The sequence below is a fragment of the Bos indicus x Bos taurus genome, chromosome 5, assembly GCF_003369695.1.
Source record: "Bos indicus x Bos taurus breed Angus x Brahman F1 hybrid chromosome 5, Bos_hybrid_MaternalHap_v2.0, whole genome shotgun sequence".
NCBI lineage: Eukaryota > Metazoa > Chordata > Mammalia > Artiodactyla > Bovidae > Bos > Bos indicus x Bos taurus.
The window spans coordinates 97,082,299-97,104,324 of NC_040080.1; the positions used below are offsets into that span (position 1 = coordinate 97,082,299).

A 22,026-nucleotide genomic window follows, 5' to 3' on the forward strand; every position below is an offset into this window, starting at 1 on the left:
TGATTCCCTCACTCTATCTGGAAGGTTATATTAATAGAAATCTTTCTCTACTCCTTTGCAGGTTCTTCTTTCTAACTAACCCACCATCTTGAATTGGTGGTATCTAAGAACAACAGACTGGTTCCAAATAGGTAAAGGAGTATGTCAAGGCTGTATATTGTTACCCTGCTTACTTAACTTATGTGCAGAGTACATCATGAGAAATGCTGGGCTGGAGGAAGCAAAAGCTGGAATCAAGATTGCTGGGAGAAATATCAGTAACCTCAGATATGCAGATGACACCACCCTTATGGCAGAAAGTGAAGAGGAACTAAAGAGCCTCTTGATGAAAGTGAAAGAGGAGAGTGAAAAAGTTGGCTTAAAGCTTAACATTCAGAAAACTAAGATCATGGCATCCAGTCCCATCACTTCATGGGAAATAGATGGGGAAACAGTAAAAACAGTGGCTGACTTTATTTTTGGGGGCTCCAAAATCACTGCAGATGGCGACTGCAGCCATGAAATTAAAAGATGCTTATTCCTTGGAAGGAAAGTTATGACCAACCCAGACAGCATATTAAAAAGCAGAGACATTACTTTGCCAACAAAGGTCCGTCTAGGCAAGGCTATGGTTTTTCCAGTGGTCATGTATGGATGTGAGAGTTGGACTGGGAAGAAAGCTGAACTCTGAAGAATTGATGCTTTTGAACTCTGGTGTTGGAGAAGACTCTTGAGAGTCCCTTGGACTGCAAGGAGATCCAACCAGTCCATCCTAAGGGAGATCAGTCCTGGGTGTTCATTGGAAGGACTGATGGAAGCTGAAACTCCAATACTTTGGCCACATCATGCTAAGAGTTGATTCATTGGAAAAGACTGTGATGCTGGGAGGGATTGGGGGCAGGAGGAGAAGGGGACGACAGAGGATGAGATGGCTGGATGGGATCACTGACTCAATGGGCATGAGTTTGGGTAAACTCCGGGATGGACAAGGTGATGATGTATTGGTGATGGACAAGGAGGCTTGGCGTGCTGCGGTTCACGGGGTCACAAAGAGTCAGACACGACTGTGCATCTAAACTAAACTAACAGTCCAAGATTCAACATTAGCAAAAAGATTGGATTCCAGGTTTGTGGCCTCCAGAGCCCATTGCTCTTTGCACCACACTGCATGATCTCCAGGAGGAGGACTGGCAGGTAGTGACATCTGTTATCTGACTGCCCCATTGTGTCAGGTGTATATGGGTGGAACTCCAGAACTTTTGCAGGTACGTAGTACTGTATTGAGGTGTGGGAGAAGGTGGGTGCTAGAGTCTGCTTTCCATGTGGCAGAAGAGTTTCAAATGTCACCACTAGCTTGTCATTGATATTTAAGTTCTTTTTGACTCAAAGGAATGTTTCCTATTAAAATGTGAAATTTTGGGTGGGGGGGCATCTATGGTAAGTGTTTTGATAACCTTACCAGTTCAAGCTCAAATGACATAAGTTAGACAGTGAATATATATACATATATATATTCTTGAAAGTGAAAGTCGCTCAGTTGTGTCTGACTCTTTGGTACCCCATGGAAAGTCCATGGAATTCTCCAGGGCAGAATACTGGAGTGGGTATTCCCTTCTCCAGCGGGTCTTCCCAACCCAGGGATTGAACCCTGATATATATTTAATTTATATGTATAATATAAATATATAAAAATACTTTTATGAATATATACTTATATATTATCTATACTTATATAAATATATAGTTACTTATATAATGCATAGTTACTTATATAAATATATCATTACAGTTGCATGTACTCTATTCACATAGAATATAGAGTTACATATATAGTTATATATATTTATATGGAGAGTTATGTAGAGTTTCTATCTAAATGTGTTAAATTAGTTTTTTTCATCTTCTGGAGCAAAATTTTAATTGTTCTTGAGTCATCTCTTAAATATTGCCATTTAAGTGAATCTAAAGAAGAATTTTAGCATTTTAATTTTCTAGAAGATTAATCTTATAGATGTATGCTTTGATATTTTTATCAGTGTTGCATTTGTACATAAGAGTAGCTTCTTTTTTCTTATTCTAAAGCAATACATTAAGTTAAAGCAATAAGATTCCTACTTTTCCTTTTTGCTGTTTTAGATCCTTCACAGTGGGCTCGATGAAATATTTCTAGAAAGATGTAAATACCTTACTGAGTCTTTCTTAGTAAAATGTCAAAGTTTTAAAAAGTTTTTTTTTTTTTTCACAGAAATGTCAAGATTAGAGCAAGATTATTATTGTTTGCATTTACGGGGAGAAATAATTTGTTGTTATAAAGGAGTTAATGACTGGGTTTAGTGCTTTCAGGCTCCAAAGAAGGTATTTTTAAAATCAAAGGTAGCCTGACAGGAGAAAAATGCACACCATTAGATGCAATTGCTATGTAAATGGTCTTTTGTTTTAGAGTGCAGTTTATAGTAATTGGAAAAAATCCCATATGCCATTTTCATTGGTTACTCCATTTGTTTTCTTTCTGTGTAATTGAATTTCACACAAAAGAGAGAATGAAAACTTTTGAATACTGAAATACTGAAGCAATATTTTCAGGTGCATCATTGTATTTTCTATAGATTCTTTAATTTTAGAGCTTAGCTCTTGGTAAGTATTCTCCAGGGTGTATATTTATGTTTGTGTGTGTTTGTGTTTTATGAGACTCGAAGAAGGAGAATGACATCTCTTTTGAGACCAACCTCTGATTCCATTGAATGTTACATTTCTTAAAACATCAAAAAATTGTCTTTCAGTCACGTTTTGGGTTTATTTCTGACCATTTGCCAAGGCAGGCCTTATTGCAATTAGGAGACAATTCTATTTCACATTTTGTAGGGCTGTGTATCCCAAACTATAGAAACACAGTTATATAGGACTCTGCCAGAAAAACATCATCAAAAAACAATATTTGAGATGCAATTCTATATCACGGCACATTTTCCCATGTTTCTTTGTCAGTATTTGGGTATTTATACCTGGATAAAATGAATTTGCGGAAAAGTCAGTATGTCCTCATTTTGAAGCAGCAAATCTTTGCTACTGTTTCATTTTATGAATGATGTGGGGCATTGGCATGTGGGAATCAATGGGAAAGTATAAGACTTAGAACAACATTCAAAAAACTTAGAGAAATGACAATGAAAATGCCTGGCATGGAGTTCAGCTATAAACCTATAGATATGAGGAACAGAATGGTTTGCCTTCAAGCTTCATTGGTTGTTTTGCTTTTTGTAATTCAGGTCTGCTATCTAGAGTTACGGCAGGCAAAAGAAATACTTACACGGAATGTTCTAAATATAAATCTCTGAAACTCATTATACTAAGCTTTTACGTACTGGAAGATGGTTCTATGAGACTCAATCATGTGAGCCATTGGGAAGAAGGAACTAGTGCGGTTTTCTGGGTGAGGATCGTGTTGATGGGTGAGAGGAAAAGAAACCAATATTCCTTAGGAAGAAATGGAGTAAGCAAGGTATAAATGACAGAGAGGAGTGCTTGTTCATTTATATCAATATTTTCCCTCGTTTGACAACCATCCACTTCAGCTATGTGTGAGGCCCTTTACTGGATTGTGGTCAATCTGAAAAAATGCCAGTGGGACTGATAGGCTTTGGTATATTATTACCATTATACATTCTATTTCTTTCTTTTTTAAAAACTGAGATATAACTAACATATAACACTGTGTTAGTTGTAGGTGTACAACATAATGATTTGATATATGTATATAGCAAAATGATTACCACAATAACAGTTATAATTTTTATCTTGTAAGGAGAACTTTTAAGATCCACTCTCTTAGCAACGTTCAAATGTGCAAAACAGTGTTGTTAACTATAGTCACCATGCTGTACATTATATCCCAATGTAATGTATATATTTATCTCATGACTGAAATTTTACACCCTTTGACCACCTTCACCTCTCCCACCCCATGGCCCGATACTGACAACCACCATCTGCCTTTCCATGTCATTTTAACATGAATGTATTTTGCCCAAAATTTAGTTTGACTTGAGTGCAATTAAGAATCATCATTATTGGGGCTTCCCTGGCAGTCCAGTGGTTAAGACTCTGTATTGCCAGTGCAGGGGATGTGAGTTTGATCCCTGGTTGGTGAATAAGATCCTGCATGCTGTGTGGTATGACTTGAATAAATAAATGAGACTGTCGATACAATACAAGAAAAGAATATTTATTTTATTCACTTGGACAAATATGTGCAATCTCATCTATGAGATTGGTCTGTGAAACTTTGGTCTATGATAAAGGAACAATATGTTTATAGTGTTCTTATTCATAATTATGCATAATGATTGTAAAATGCAGGTCTAATTTCTGGCTCATATAAAGGGTAGAGTAGGCAATATATATCATAGCTCAAAATTTTAGATTCTTATAAGAAAACTGGTCTTAAGAGAGGATACTCCTTTTGTTTTTAGTTGATCTTTCAAAAGAGATAATGAGTAGATGGGGATTCAATATGCCCCAATCTGAACTTTAAGAATCATACTTTTTAAAAAAGCCTCACGGGAACTTTCCTGGCAGTCCAGTAGTTACGACTCCATGTTTCCTGTGCAAGGGGCACAGGTTCAGTCTCTGGTCAGGGAACTAAGATCCCACAAGCCACACCATGGGGCCAAAAAAGAGCCTCATCCCTGTTTATTGAGATCATTTTGCTATTGAAAATTGTATACAACAGTCTTCTTGGTATAACCACCTACACTGTACATTTACATTCCATGTTAACTTGGAATGCTTTGGATTAGTTTCCGCACTGCATTTGTATGAACATTTTATTTCTAGAATCCATTGACTCATTAGGATCTGCATAAAATACAAGTGTAGTGGCAAAACAGACCCTTTCAAAAAGGAATAGTCCAGGAGCCTGGCAAATAATTTCTGAGTGTTGCAGCATTTAGAAAAGTCCTTGAGTCTAAACAAGATACAGCCTTCAAACATGTACTTTTGTAACAAGCAGAATGGTTGTTGTTGGGTGATAGTTTCCCATGGGTCGCTCACATTTCTCCATGTCGTGCGAGCAGAAGCATTGATTGTACTGGTTCCAGCCCCTCTTTTCAAAGATACTTGTATAGTAAATGGCCTTGAAAAATAGAAGTACTACTTCCTGCAGCAATGGAACATGTTTATTTGCTGCCAATTATGAAAGATTCTAGAAGCTCCAATGGCTCAAGAGGTAAAGAATCTTCCTGTAATGCAGGGGATACAGGAGACACGAGTTCACTTCCTGTGTCGGAAAGATCCCCCGGAGAAGGAAATGGCAACCCACTCGAGTATTCTTGCCTGGGAAATCCCATGGACAGAGGAGCCTGGCAGGCTACAGTCCATGGGGTCGCGAAAGAGTCTGACACGACAGAGCACACACATGTAATGAAAGGTATGAAAGAGTCAGGGCTCCTCTCCTGTCATGCAAACCAGTGCTTATGCAGATGGTATCTGGCCCCTTTCCTGTCATCCTGTGGAACTCTGAGACTCTGGGAACCAGTGCAAGAATGTGCTGATACTTTGGTTAGCGGTATTGGTCTGAGTGGTAAATTCTTTTGTGTCTTACTCAGGAGTATCATGGTTTGTACCATCATTCATGAATCCATGGCAGGCTTACAGGTTAATTTGTAGGGCATAATCTCAGAACCTCCACAGTCCTTGGCTGTCAGTACCATAATTCATAAATAAATTTCTTCTTCATGTGTGCCTGTCATTCTGATGACCTTACTATTTTTTTAATTAAAATTAAAAATTTCTTTTCCATTATGGTTTATTATAGCATATTGGATATATCCTGTGCTATATGGTAGGACCTTGTTGTTTATCCATTCTACATATAATAGTTTGCATATGATAGTCCCAAACTACCAATCCACCCTTCCCCCACTCTCCCTCCCGCTTGGAAATCACAAGTCTCTATGTCTGTGAGTCTGTTTCTGTTTCATAGATATGTTCATTTGTGTCATATTTTAGATTCCACACGTAAGTGATATATGGTATTTGTCTTTCTCTTTCTAACTTACTTCACTTAGTGTGGTAATCTCTATGTCCATCCATGTTGCTGTAAATGGCATCATTTCATTCTTTTTTATGGCTGAGTAGTATTCCGTTATATATATATATCACATCTTCTTTATCCACTCACCTTTTAATAAACATTAGGTTGCTTCCATGTCTTGGTTATTGTAAATAGTGCTGCTGTGAACATTGAAGTGCATGTATCTTTTTGAATTATAGTTTTGTCTGGATATATGCCCAGGAGAGGAATTGTTGGAGCATATGGCAACTCTATTTTTAGATTTTTGAGGAATCTTCATACTGTTTTTTATAGTGCCTACATTTTTATAGCGCCTACATTCCCAACAATGTAGGACAGTTCCCTTTTCTCCACACCCTCTCCAGGATTTGTTATTTGTAGATTTTTTAATGATGGCCATTCTGACGGGTGTGAGGTGGTACCTCATTGTAGTTTTGATTTGCATTTCTCTAATAATTAGCGATGTTGAGCATCTTTTCATATGCCTATTGGCCGTCTATGTCTTCTTTGGAGAAATGTATTTCTAGGTCTTCTGTCTATTTTTTGATTGGGTCTATGGCCTTACTTGGAGAAGGAAATGGCAACCCACTCCAGTGTTCTTGCCTGGAGAATCCCAGGGATGGGGGAGCCTGGTGGGCTGCCATCTATGGGATTGCACAGAGTCGGACACGACTGAAGTGACTTAGCAACAATGGCCTTACTAGCTGTATAATTAATAAAAGAAATGAAATAATTGCCAATCTCCTAAAATAATACTTAAGAATCTTAGCATCTTCTTCCTTTCCTACACTATCCCCCATCTAAATTGTTAACTAGGAGCCAACTTTGAATTTAAGGAAAGAAAAATTGATTGAATCATTTGCCCCTATGAATTCCTTGTTTGTTCAGACATCACTCATTTTAAAAAGAGAGAACTGAGAACGCCAATGCTGGTATCTGCCAAGGGTAACAAAGTAGGGAGCCTGGCCTGTGACGGAAGATTTACTGAGTTCAGGTCGTTTCCAGGATGCTCATTTATGACTGGTGCATGCTTTCTCTTCTTGTGAGATGAGGAAGTATTATTGTCTTTCCCCTTAAGATTTAAAAACAATAAGATAGGATCTAGAAAGGTAGTGTGGCACAACGGTTAAGAGTAAGACCATGGAGTTAGCTGTCGCGGTTTGTGATCTGGTTCCATCTGTGTAAACTTTGAGCCAAGTTTCTAATGTCTTCCAAGTTTCAGTTCCGCCCCCTTTAAAATAGAAATGAGAACAATATTGCCGTGTCACAGAGAATAGCCGTGATGATGAAAGGAGAGGAGGCCAGGAGCACTGCAGGACACCTAGTGTGTGCTCATCAAATGCTGGTTGTTACCATTAGCTTTTTGGTAAATATGTACCTGACAATTAGTGAGTGACTTGGAAAGCTGATTGACAAATCATGCAATAGCATCCTTCATCCAAGACAAATTGTTTTCAAGATGGAGACAATTATGGATGGAGAGATCGGTGGTTAATATCTTTGCTGCCATTAGTTCATGTGGTTTCCCTAAGAATTCTGTGTTCCTTTCTAGGTCTTGCTTGGAGTTAATTCAAGGTCTGGATCTTTCACAAATGATTTGGCTCTTAGGTGCTCAGAAATTTCATTTCTACTTCAAGAACTTTATAGGAATTCCTCTCACAATAGAAGTAGCAGTGTCAAGCTTCATGGCCAAAGAATGGGTTTAAGCTTCACTTTTATTTTCTCTTACAACCATATAAAAATAATGTTTTTTCCTCTATTATTTGTATCTTGCAAAGTCAGAAAGCTGACCTTATGATTCTACTATCTTCTATTTGCATAGTTCACAAAAGCTACTGTTTAAACCTATAATTCATTTTTTTTTAAGTTTAAAACCTTTACCTATGAATTAGTAAAAAAATAGAAATGTAGGGGTTTTGGAAAATATTGCTGTCCAGTGGTTCTCAAACACAGTGAACAAATAACGTATTCACTGCTCCATGAAGAAATGAGAAAAACAAGTATAAATAAAAATTTCATCTTAAAGTTAAATGTAAGAATAAAAGTCATTTATTCTGACATTGTGTTCTTCCTAAATTTTAGTGTTATTAAAATATAATATTTTCTATGAAGTGCTGTTTATGTACTGGGTTTTAAAAAATATTTTAATTTGGGAAAAGTGAAAAAAAGGCAAATTCATATTCCCTTAATTCTTTTTTAAAAATTGGTTTTGAAGTAGAAAAATAAAAGATCCAAGGGTAATTATAATAGCAATCACTTATGCAAGGCTTCTTACTAGGCCTGGTTCTAAGCGATTTACAGACATTGATTTATTTAATTCTTGAAATTAAAAGATGCTTGCTATTTGGAAGCAAAGCTATGACAAACCAAGATAGCGAATACTTTGCTGTCAAAGGGGTCCATATCATCAAAGCTATGGTTTTTCTAGTAGTCATGTTTGGCTGTGAGAGTTGGACCATAAAGAAGGCTGAGTGCCAAAGAATTGATGCTTTTGAACTATGGTGCTGGAGAAGACTCTTGAGAGCCCCTTGGACAGCAAGGAGATCAAACCAGGCATTCCTAAAGGAAATCAACCCTGATTATTAGTTGGAAGGACTGACTCTGAAGCTGAAGTGTCAGTACTTTGGCCACCTGATTCAAAGAGCTTACTCATTGGAAAAGATCCTGATGCTGGGAAAGAGTGAAGCAAAAGGAGAAGGGGGCAGCAGAGGATGAGGTGGTTAAATAGTGTGGTTGACTCAATGGATACGAATTTGAGCAAACTCCAGGAGATAGTGGAGGACAGAGGAGCCTGGCATGCTGCAGTCGATGGAGCTGCAAAGAGTCGGACATGACTTAGCAACTGAACAACAATAAAGGAACTCTATGAGTTGAATACTGATATTATAACCAAGTTTCTCAGATGGACTTCCTAGGTGGCGCAGTGATAAAGAATCTGCGTGCCAGTGCAGGAGACGTAAGAGATTCAATCCTTGGGTGGGGGAGATCCCCTGGAAGAGGAAATGGCAACCTGCTCCACTATTCTTGCCTGGAAAATTCCATGGATAGGGGAGTCTGGTGGGCTATAGTCCATGGGGTCGCAAAGAGTTGGGCACAACTGAGCATGTGCGTGCACACACACAACCAATTTATAGATCAAGAAACAGAAACAGTAGAATTGAGTAATTTGACTCAGGTGACACAGCTCAAACAGTAAAGATAGGGCTCAAACCCATGATTCTGGATCTAATATCTTCCTTAGAAGAATCCTAGAAACTTTCATTGAGCTAGAAATCTGAACATTGTGTATTTGAATATTTAGAGGACATTTTGGCAATATCTATCTATCAAAAGCTTCAAAACAGTGTCTGTGCTTTGACCCAGATTTCTAGGAATTTATTCTAAAGAAACAAAGAATTATGCCAAAACGTATGTAATGTAAAAGGGCATTGATTATAACACTGTATACATTGAAGAAAAATAGAAACTAAATAAATGCCCCCATAGAGGGAATTATTTAAATAAGTGAACAGCCATGCAAAGGATAGTAATACATAATTTTAATTGTTTAAACTGTGTTGCACAAAACCTTGGGGTTTATCATCTGACATGAATTAGGGCTTTGCAAATATTTTGTCTGAACTTTATAGATGCTGATGAAGATTGATACATCACTGTCTCCAGTCACCCCTGATTGAAACTTTTTGTCTTTATAAAACATAATCTCATGGGTTTATTTTAGGATGAATAAATGTTCTACATTAGACTAGCAACCCATCTTTATGGGCTGACAGATACCTTTTTTATTTGTTTGTTTGTTTTACGAGGATGCTTTGTAGACTAAGTCTATTTTCAACACCAGCTCTCTAGATATGGTGTTATGAGTGTTCCCATTAGGGTTTTCTTGCTGGCCAGCCTTGTCAGCCTATCTCCAGTGTGTTCCTTCTACTGAACCCAACCAGATTCACTTCACTAAACTAGCCAGTGATCTGCAGAGTTCCTGAGAGGGAGATTCTTACCATTATATTTTATTCTGCTTTATGTATTAACAGTCATATAAAAAGCTTCTTGGATCTAATCAATAGTATTTTTCCTTGAGACTTCTGAAAGTGGTTAGTGGATCACTGACTAGTGTGGACAACATGAATAGCTTTTTGCAATTAAAAAATCTTGAAAATGTTACTGCATCACAGTGTAAGGGAAGAGGCAGGGGTGTTAACAGACAGTTGTGAATTTGCTTTAGCTGTTCACTAGCTGTGGAACACGGCAGGTTATTTTATCTAAAAATGGAAATTATTATCTTTCAGGTTGTTATGAGGATTACAGAAGGTACATTTAAGCACTCAACAAATGTTGACATAGAAAGAGGACAGCTAATTTAGATAGGGGAGTTGAGGAAGTTGCCATCAATATGATTGTTTATAACCATCACCCTAAATACCAGAGATAATTTTAGACATTTCAAGTAATAGAGAGGGTTGTATTAAACTCTTAGCTTTTAAAATGTTTTCTATTGTTTTACACTCAATCTCTAATTTATATCTATTTAGAATTTTACAACTTATATTAAAGACTGTATTATACTCACCCTTTGCTGTGTAAATCTTGAAAAGTTCTCTAGCCAAAGGCAATAAATTTCACTCTGGCAACATCAAAGGCTATTTAAATAATGTGAATATAAAGTATTGCACAACTTTTAAAGTTTATGGTTCATTTGTACAAAGACTCACTTCATATCTACTTGGCCTTTTGGCTAAGATCATGTGTAGTACAAAGATTCATTGCTGTAGGAGAAGTATCTCAATTATTTTCTGGTAGTGTCAGTAATTTCATGGAGTTCTATTTCTATTCTCTCTCTCTTTCCCTCCCTGCCCCCCCCTCAGTTTTCCTTGGCTCTCCTTATTTGAGTTGGGTGACCTTCCTATAGGCTTCCACAGTTTTTGAATCCCAAAGGTAATCCGGGGTGCACTGTTCTGTCACTTTATATGAGTTTCCTCCAAGAGATTGTAAATTTGCAATGGGCAAGAACTCTGAGTGCTCCAGGCCAACCCTCACCCACTGGCTCCCGCCACCTACAGCTGTGCCACTACTATCTGCCTGGGGTCCTGCACTGACCCACCTTGCCTTCCTCTCCATTTATGTCAGCCCCGATTTCCCAAGTCATCTCTCATCCTTCGGACTCTGATCTCCACATGGCCTCATTATCCCTTTTCTGACTCTATATCTCACTCCTCCTCAACTTTTGAAACCCTTCCATGGTAGCCTCACAACATCCCCTCTATACCTCACTTCTCTGAATATTCTCTTCACCTTCTTGCTACACTGGAGATCTGGTTCTCCCCAGGACACTGGTTCTTTTGCAGGTGTTGGCCGTTTTCTCTCCAACACTCCTTGTATAACTAAAAGTGGGGTCTGGCTACTCACCACTCAAAAACTAATAAAGAGGCAAGGTTGGTGGAAAGGAAAGCTTGCTTTACTGTGGATGCTGGCAACTGGGTAGAGGAGGGCAGGCCCTGTCCAAAGGTTGACTCTCCCCACTGACAATCAGTGGTCAAGAGGGAAGGGGCTACATGCAGAAACAGCACAGTCAGCTCTGACAGTCATCTTGAAACTGGTCATTGGTGGTCTGACCAGTGACACCTTGATTGTTTTATGTGCAGTTAATCTTCAGTTCCAAGGCCAGTTTGTTTCCATTTATTTGAGGCCAGTTCTCGGAATTGTGGCAGTTTATGTCATGGCTACAGTCTGATCTTCTTCCCTGGTAGCTCAGCTGGTGAAGAATCCACCTGCAATGCAGGAGACCCCGGTTTAATTCCTAGATCAGGAGGATCCCCTGGAGAAGGGGTAGGCTACCCACTCCAGTATTCTTGGGCTTCCCTGGTAACTTAGTCAGTAAAGAATCTGGTTGCAATGCAGGAGACATGGGTTTGATCCCAGAGTTGGGAAGATTCCCTGGAGGAGGCAAGGCAATCCACTCCAGTTTTCTTGCCTGGAGACTCTCCATTGACAGAGGAGCCTGGCTGGCTGCAGTCCATGGGGCTTCAAAGAGCCAGACATGTTTGAATGACTAAGTACAACAGTCTGGTCATTGTGTAGTTAACTTCTTCTGCCTGGTTGGAGTTTCAGTATCTATAAGACAGCTCACAGGATATGGCTCAGAATATTATCTATAGCCCTTGAGAAGGAACTAAAGGTTCCTTTAGAGAAGGACTTTGCTTACTGACTAAACTATTATTATTTAGTCTTATTGGACTATTTTTCTTTGCTTCTGCATTTTCTCATTTCTCTGATTAAATTTATTCTTTGACTGAAGTTTTTCCACAGACAAAAGGCAGGTGGAAGACCTTGATAGGGAGGGACCACAGGGTCCTGCGCCTTTTCACTTGAGCCTACAAGCAGGGTACATACAGTGGACTGAATGTGACCCCCACAAATTAACATTAATACCTAATCCCCAGTGTGATGGTATTAGGGCCTTTGGGAGGTGATTAGGTCATAAGGGTGGAGCCCTTATGGATGAGATTAGTGCCCTTATAAAAGAGACCCCAGAGAGTTCCCTCTGTCCCTTCCACCTTAAGAGGACACAGGAGAAGATAGCCATCCATGAACCAGGAAGCTAGTTCTCACCTGACACCAAATCCACTGATTCCTGGATCTTGGACTTTCAGACTCTAGAACTGTGAGAAACAAATTTTGTTATAAGCCACCCAGGCTCTGGCAGTTTTGTGATAGCAGCCTAAACAGATTAAGACCAGAGGTATTCTCAGGACTACTTCCAGACCATTTCCAACCCCACCCTCAGCTCTCCTCATTAGCTCTCGCTCTCAAGCCATTTGTCTGTTTCCCACTTGGTTGTCTTTTGCCATGTCCTTCTTCACACATACACTTTCCTTCCTTAAGCATGTGGCTCCAGATCCTGCTTTCCCACATCACTCCTGTCAAACTTCCTGATGGCTGTTTTAACCTCATGGGTTATTTTTTCAAATCTTTTCTTATTTTTTGGGGGTGGGTGGGATTCTCTCCTCCCGTGACCCTGCCCTAACCCCACCTCATGACACTCACTCCCATGGTCAATCCTTAGACTTGTCCTCTATCAATAACTGTGACCCTTCTCTCATCTCAGTTTCAAGTGAGTATTATAATGGTATTGTCATTACCATTACTATTTGTACACAATTTGTTGAATTGAACTACTCATGAATTGGGTAACCACAGCAAATGAATTACTTTCTTTCAACCTCCTTTCTTCTCTCCAGAGGCTGTTGTGTGAGGAGTTGAGATCATATATTGGTGATAGAATATGGGAAATGAGGGAAAGGAAGCAAGAGGAACTGAGCCTTAAAAGGATGAAGGGTTTCGAATTAAGCCATGAAGAAAGAGGTAAAGCCTGGGGGACAGGGAAGTATAGAAAAATGTTCTATCCTGGAGGAAAAGGATGGCAGACCCACTTGTCAGGAGGTGGATGCTGGCTAAGAAGCAGTAAATAGATTGTAGACTAGAGGCTTGCAGGGCACATAGAGATGGAACAGAGAGATTAAAGGCAACCCAGGGGATGCAAGGAGTAGAAAATGTTCCAGAGCACACAGTAGGGGCTGAGTAAATACTTGCTGAATAAATGAATAAGTTATGTGACTACAGGTTTAGGATTTTGTTGTTTTCTCAAACTGGGGCTAGAAGTGCAACAGTGTCACATTTTAAGCACAGGGGTGGGGAAGGACAAAGCTGCTGCTGGCCTAATTTCTTGTGCAAATTAGAAGTGGCTCCAGATCTGGGCTGATGGATTAGAAAAGGGCATCTCCTTTTTCAGGTTCTAAGCAGCTTTCTGTCAACAAGTGTGCTCTGTTTTACAGCACTGCCATCTTTATCCCTAGGTTGGGGGCAGGTGGATAACAAGAATGTGGTCAGGTTCTAAAGTCCACTCTTCTTCTTTTTAAAAAACGTTTCATTTATTTGGCTACACTTGGTCTTAGTTTCGGTGCTTGGGATCTTTAGTTGAGGCACATGAACTCTTCTTTGAGGCTTGTGAGATCTAGTTCCTGACCAGGGATTGAACTTGGGCTCCCTGCCTTGCGAGCACCGAATCTTAGCCACTGAAACACCAGGGAAGTCCCTCTAATGTCCATCCTGAAAGTTGTCTTTATACTTTATACATGCCAAGTTGTCTTTATACTCTTTGGACTTGGGCTTCCGTAGTTTCTGAAGGGAAAAATTTGCTTCTTAACTTTTCTGCTGTGACCTCCCTTTTGCTGTAATAGTTGAGGTCAAGGTCTAGTTTGAAATGAAGATGTGGGAGACTGAGGGTGTAAGTAAGAGATTTCTATTTCTTGCTGGGGGTAAGTAAAGGAAAGCAACATGGATTTATCACGGACTCCTCTTCACTTTCTGTGTCAGACATTTGTTATAGACACTTAACTCATTTTCCATCCTTACAACGATCTTCCCAGGCAAATATTAGTCACCATTATTCTTATGAAGGTCCAGAGAGAGCCTACAACTCGGACCAGGCACCAAGTGAGGAGTGGAGTGAAGATTCAAGCTCAGGGTTTGAATTCCCTGTGCCACATGGTTGCTGGGTTTTCTTCTGGTGAAACACATTGCCAGGTGTAAACTCAGGAGGATAGGCACTGTTTTATTTTTTTCACCTTTGCATGCTTCCCAGAGCTTATCATCATTCCCAACACTAAGAAAATGCTAAATGGAGGTGTGTGGGGCTGAACTGAATGTGGATGAGCAAGGGCTGCTGACCAGCCGTCCACCTTCTCCCCCCAGTCATTTTCATGTCAATCATCGGAATGCTGTCTTCCTAATTTGCTCTTCCAGCTTCCCCTCTCAGGGAATGCTTCTCACTAGGGGAATCTGCCTGGTCCAGTGAGCTGTGGTCATTTGACCCTCCAAGGGAGATCTGGAAACTCTTTTCCTAGTGGGTCCCATTGATCCTAGGGGCTGACTGTCTCCTTATTGTCTCTGCTTGCCCTTACTTGGTTCTTATTTCAAGATTCTTGAGAAAGGTAATTTTTAGCTCCCTTTTATTGACCTCAATAAAAGCACTACACAGCCTGGGTATCTTCAAATCATTTAATTAAATTCAGCTCATTGATTTTGAAATACTTAATAAGCCATTAACTGTTTTGAAACTTAAGTTGATATGATGCAACTCTCAACAAACTTTAAAATTCACTCCCCTGGATTAGCTTTGGTTTGATTTTCAAACTTGCCCAAGTCATAGAGTTAGTAAAGGGAAACCTTTTAGGGTTTGGTTTGAGTGAACTTCCCTGGTGGCTCAGACAGTAAAGAATCTGCCTACAATTCGGGAGATATGGGTTCCATCCCTGGGTCGGAAAGAGCCCCTGGAGAAGGGAATGGCAACGCACTCTCGTATTCTCACCTGGAGAATTCCATGGACAGAGGAGCCTGGGGGGCTACAGTCCGTGGGGTCACAAAGAGTAGGACATGACTGAGTGACTCACACACTTAGAGTTACTCTGTTGCTCACAAGCTGACCTGATTTCTTAGCTTCTATAATTTAATAAAAAATAGTGCCTACCAGAAATCCTGGGCACTGCCCTAAGTGTTTTTCTCACCTGTAGATTTGGGATAATAATAGCACCTGCTTAATTTATCAGCGTTGTCTTGAAGATGACATGCAGGCATGTGTGTGGCATCCTTTGGATGGAGGCTGGAGTGATGACTGCTCAACAGTATTAGTCATTGTGATTCTCATTAGTAATAATCTTGTCTGCTGAGAAATACAACCAGCCCCAGAAATGCAGTGCTGCTCTGGCCATTGCCATTTTAAATGATACTGTTCTGAAGACTGTTTGTAAATCTATCACCAATACTCTTTTCTTTCTAAAAAAACAATTAAAATAACCCTTTAATCTTAGGATAATTTCAGATTTATAGGAAAGTTGCAAGATGGCATGGAACATTCCCCTGTATCCCTTACCTGCATCTCACTTATTTGTCACACAAATAAGCCAACATTGGAACATGACGATTAACTAAACCCCAGGCATTTTCATATTTCAGACACGTCCTTTTTCTGTTTCAAGATCCAAGGTAGGATACCGCTTTGCCTTTGGCAAATGCTCCCTTCTTCATGAAGCAGTCGCTTCTATCAGCCTTATCTCTGTCCTCTGTTCAGAAGAAATGCCACAGGGAGGCACCTGGCATGCTCAGGTTCTGGCATTTGCAGCTTGTAGCTCTTCACCTTTTCTCACCAAGCACTTTCTTACATTCTGACACACCCATGGGACTGGTCTGTAACTGTGCCACTCTCTAGCTCTGTGACCTAACTTAATCCTCTAGGAATCCTCAATTTTCTCATCTGTGCAAGACGGGTAATAAGAATTCCTTCAGGGCCTGGCACATAGTGACTTAAATGTTAATTGTTGCTTTTGTCATATCATTGTGCTTTCTGCTTCAGATCATAAACCAGCCTAACTCTTGATTCTGCCCATACTTTTTCAATCCTCTGATGTTATCACAAATATTACTCTGGTTATTAGATGAGTTTGCTGACTCAGAGGCTGCTTATTTGACAGAGAAGTTTAAATGCCTCTCTTTAAAAGCTTTGCTACTTTCCTTCCCTTATAGAGAACTTAGGGATGTGCACAGTACCATGAAAGAGAATCTGAAATATCAGATTCCCAAGCTTTCTTCCAAATCCTCTCCCACTCTTTATTTTGGTCTGTCTTATTCCTAGAACTCCCACCACACTGCCTGCAAAGTGGGGGAGGCCCACCCATCTGTCTGCCATGGGAACAGAACTGGCAGCTGGGGTCTAGGGTAAGTGATTTTGAGTATTCAAATCGTCTTCAGTGGGATGCGCTTGGGTCACATGGTGTAATCAGGAAATTTCATGCAATTTGACATTTCCCACCAGAGTTGCTTAGGAACGTAAGGAAGGCACTGGCTCTGAATGGCAGGACAGTAATAAATTAAGCAGTCACAGGTCCAGCCATCTGCCGTAAGTAAATTAAGAGCATAACCCATATGGGATTTATCTAAAATAGCGATTCACATTTTTTCTCCTGTCTTCTCATTTGTATTCCTCTTTATGTGGACTCTCTAAATTGACTTAACTTTGCATAGAATATCCAAGCTGTCTTTATCTCCCACCCTCTCCTCCGCATTCAGCAGCCAACCTCAGATTCTCCTGTAGCCGACTAGCGATGTCCTGTGTAATGGAGGATGATTCTGACATTTTGTTTTGAGAATTGCCTGACTGGAGGCCGATGCATTTGAACTGGGAGTTCTTAGCTATGCCTCTGCAATGTCCTTCACCCTTTCTCATTTATCACCTGCTTTTAGTCCCTCCCCATCTCAGGCCCTACTGCCTTTCATCTGTCCTCTCATCTTGGTGGTTTTTTTTTGCTCTTTGTCCACTAGTCATTTTTATAAACCATTTTCATCATGCCACCCTCCAGCTCAAAAGTTTGCACTGTCTACAGAATGAGCCAAATGTTTCTACCTCAAGTTCCTCCCTCAAGTTCAAACCTGCCTTTAAACCTCATCTACTTCTTACCAGTTATTACTCTCACTTCACAGTCTGTTCTCTTGACTTCCTCCAGAGCACATCCACTTTGTCCTGCCTCATTTAGTTTAGTATTTTAAAATTACAGCCTGCTTTATTTTTTTTTGCTTAACTGTTTGATGTTTCTAATTCAATTGTAAGCTCCTTTTTTGTTGTAGACTCCATTCTATGCTTATCACAGTTCTAGACACCTGGAGGTGTTTGCTGAATACTGAATGAATAAATGCTTTGCCACAGTTTTGTTCTGTGGGATGAGATAAGGCAAATAAGTAAGATATATAGTAGGTGAGATGGCTGTATGCTATGAAAAGAAGTGGAGGAAGAAGGGGGTTACAAATGTAAATAAGATAGTCAGGAAAGGCTTCCGGAAACAACCTTAAGGGAAAGATGTCAGAGTGGTGAAGCTGAATTCTGTAAGGCAGAGATTTAATCATTTAAAAAAATCTTTCCTTGGTATAGCACAGTTACATGCACATGTTGGAAGAATGCAGTGGGAATGGCATGTATCATGGTGTCAGGACACAGAATATCATTCAAACGGTATTTTTTAATACAAAGGGGCTTCCCAGGTGGCAGTAGTGGTAAAGAACCCTCCTGCCAAATTTAGGAGATGTAAGAGATGCAAGTTTGATCCCTGGCTCAGGAAGATCCCCTGGAGGAGGGCATGGCAACCTACTCCAGTATTCTTGCCTTTCCTCGCATGGACAGAGGAGCCTGGCAGGCTACAGTCTGTGGGGTCCCAAAGAGTCCAACTCTTTGTGACTTCATGGACTATACAGACCATGGGATTCTCTAAGCCAGAATACTGGAGTAAGTAGCCTTTCCTTTCTCCAGGGGATCTTCCCAACCCAGGTATTGAACCCAGGCCTTCTGCATTGCAGGCAGATTCCTTACCCAGCTGAGCCTGATGACTTAACACACACACAAATTAATTTGATGTGTATGTGTGTTCATAAAAACAAAGACTACAAGGAAATACTCCAAAACATTAACAACAGCTCTAATGATTTATTGCAATTTTAGCTTTAGCCTTTGTATTTCCTCTAATTTCCATGCTTTCTGCAGAATGTACATATTTCTCATAGATTGGATAAAACAAACATAATAATACCTGCTGGGGCACCATTAAGTTTGGGGATTCTCAAGTAAACAGAACCACGAGGATGCCCTTTCCCTCTGTGAACGTAAGGTAAAAAGCAGCCTGACCTTAGGATAGGTTGCATTTCTCCGTGGGCAGCTCCCCAAGGCTCACAGAGCGCTCCTCCCCCACTGGCGTCTACAGACTTCTCCTTTCAGGAGGAGGCCAGCCTAAACCAGCAGAGCAGGTTTGGGGCAGCGAGGTGCAGCGTGTGGGGAACAGAGTAGATTTCCATCCGGGCTTATTATGCCTGCAGCCAGACAAACGACCACTCCAGTGGCCTCACCACGCTTGCCCAGAGGATGATCTGCAGTTTCAGATCCAGGAAGATGCAGAATCTGATAGCCCAGTGTGTAAACAAAGAAACAGGAGGGGAAAAAAGAGATGCTTTTGTGCCAAACAAGGTTTCTAGGCAACTACTCATGTAACTACTTCAGTGTCCCCAATCCTTTAGCTTTGCTGACCTTTAGCACCTGTCTGATAAGTTCATCAGATTTCCGTAACGAAAGAGCTGACATATGGGGAGGAGGTGATCAACATTCGACTCCTGATTCATTTTCTAGCCTCATCTCCATCATTTCTCCCTGTGTTCCTGTTTTAACAGAAGATGACCTTGGTGTCCCTAGACTATTCTGTCTCCAGCTTCTGCCCATGCTGGTTCCTCTGCCCAGAATGCTTTTCCTGGACCTTGCAGTCTATTCCAGGTTCAGTCCAAGTTTCCCTTCCTTTGGGACCCCTTTCTTGTATCACCATCCCCTTTAATTCTCCCCCACCTCCGTCAAAGAAGCACAGAGTACCACATGTATATGTCCATGACCAGGTCCTTTTTTTTCTTTAAGATGTCTAAAGAAATGTGTGTAACATATTGAAAAAAAAAAAAGAAAGAAAGAAACATGTGTGAGTTCCCTGGAGGAGAGGATTTTACCTTATCCACCTTCATTTTCAGTGTCTAGTCTGTTTCTGGCACACAATGGAGGCTCAGAAAACGTATATTTGAACCAGTGAATTTTCAATGTAGGATATACATGGCTTCTTAAGAGTCCAAAATGTATGTTGAGTTCCATCTAGCCATCCATCCACCATTCACCCGTTCAACAACCCTTATCAAATGCATACTGTGACCTAGCACTGAGACAGACATGGCCACTGTCATCATGAAAGCTATAACCTAAAGTGAAGACTGATATTGAGCAAATAATTACAGCTTTATTTTTCCCTGAACTATTATGACCCGAGATCCAGTTTTATATATTTTTGTTTACCACCTATCTCTGACGTTAAATATAATAAGCTCTAGGAGAGCAGGGGCTTTATCTTGCTTGCCACTTTGTAGGTACTTGATTAATATCTGTTAACTGAATAGACTACAACTAAGGATGGGAATTTCTGATGTGTTTAAAACATGCATTAACACCACCCACCTTCAGGCATCTTCCAAATGAAAAATGATTAAGTACTAAACCCAGTGTGATGCATTGTGGTGACAATGATTAATGTCTTATTCCCAACTTCAATTAGAATGTCTGAGAGACTCGGTCAGGGTGACACCAAAGAATTCTGTGATAGAAACTCAGTGACTGCTTTTCAGCTTTCAATTAATTTTGTGATTTTCCTGGTAATTTCAGGGAAAGGCTTTGTTGGAGCCTGACCGTGTATTAATAATAGAGGACACAAAATAGAAGATATTAGGTCAGCAAAGAACAGCTAGGATAACAATTTCTAACCTGCTTAAGAAAAGGGCATTTGCAGTGGTGTCTGCCTTGCATTTATAATATTACTTAGTTGACAAACATATCAAAATGAAAAAAACAGGTGACTGTTCTGCTGCTGTCCAGTCTCCCTTCCCTTGGAACCTCCTTCCCAACTAGGGGCCTGGATTTGACCCTGGTGTGCTGAGAGCTTGCATCATTGGTGGGGAGGAGCAGGTGTCCCTGGGGGACTGTTCTGTGAGATGGAGAGACTGGGAGGCCCTATCTGTGAGGGAAACCAAACCGTGGCCTGGGGAATCCATGGAAACCAGATCAGGGAAAGTTGGGGAGAGAGAGACAAACAGAGAGAGAAAAATACAAGACAGAATGTATCAGAAGCTTGAGTCTGCAATGACACTGAGTAGCTTAAACAAAAATTTATTGTCTCACAGGTCTAGAGGTTGGCAGAATTGCTTTCTTTTGAAGATCATAAGGAAAAAAAGTTCCAAGCCTCTGTCTTAGCTTCTGGTATCCTCAGATTCTCCGTGGCTTATGGATGGCATCCTTTCTGTGTTTTCACATTGTCTTTTTTCTGCATTTGTGTTCTGATTTCCCTTTTTCATAAGGACATCAGTCATGTTGGATTAGGGCCTACACTAATGACCTTGGGCTTCCCTGATATCTCAGTTGGTAAAGAATCTACCTGCAATGCAGGAGACCTCGGTTCAATTCCTAGGTCAGGAAGATCACTTGGAGAAGGGAAAGGCTACCCACTGCAGTATTCTGGCCTGGAGAATCTATACAGTCCATGGGGTCGCAAAGAGTCGGACACGACTGAGCGACTTTTACTAACAACTTAATTTGGGCTTCCCAGGTGGCTCAGTGATAAAGAATCTGCCTGCTAATATAGGAGATACAGGTTTGATCCCTGGGTTGGGAAGATCCCCTAGAGAAGGAAATTGCAACCCACTCCAGTATTCTTGCTGGAAAATCCCATGGACAGAGGAGCCTGGTGGGTTACAGTCCAAGGTGTTGCAAGAGTCAGACATGACTTAGCAACTAAACAACAACAAGTGACTTCATTTAAACCTGATCACCCCAAGGACTGTATTTTCAAACAAGGTCACATTCATAGGATTTCAGTATCTTTTGAGGGGACAGAATTCAACTCATAGCAGAGAAAGAGAGGTGAAACTGGATAGGCGGAGGTAGCCTGAAGAATTTCTAGAAGAGCTGGAATATAACATAGCATAGCACAATATTTTTCACAGGGCCAAGGCAACCCCAGCCAAGGTGGAGGAGGGCAGGGCAAGGGAGATACTCAGCTTGGACACATACCAATAATGAAACCAAAAAATTCCCTTAAAGTGGCTGGAGCTTGGGGGGAAGAAATACAACACATAACCCCAGTACTGTTTTATTTCTGGAAAAAGAAAAATGGGATGTCAGACCTGGGGCAAGTCATCAGAGGTAATTTGGTGGCTTGGGAGTATATTGACTCACAGTGGATCACCTGCCGCTTCTCTAGTTCTGGCTGGGTGACCTTGCTTAGCCTGTCAGAACCTCGGTTTCCTCATCTGTAAAATGAGGCCAGTGAGCTCAAACTTCTGGGGTATCTGTGAAAATTACATGATAT

At 40.5% G+C, this 22,026-nt stretch overlaps 1 long non-coding RNA gene across 1 annotated transcript in view; it reads left to right on the forward strand.

The window, feature by feature from the left end:
- The first annotated feature begins 973 nt into the window (after positions 1-973).
- The window catches only part of LOC113893282, a 299,963-nt gene continuing 278,910 nt past the window's right edge, over positions 974-22,026 (forward strand). The window contains exon 1 of the long non-coding RNA XR_003511270.1: positions 974-1,244. This is a non-coding gene — a long non-coding RNA (uncharacterized LOC113893282). The remainder of the gene's footprint in view (positions 1,245-22,026) is intronic.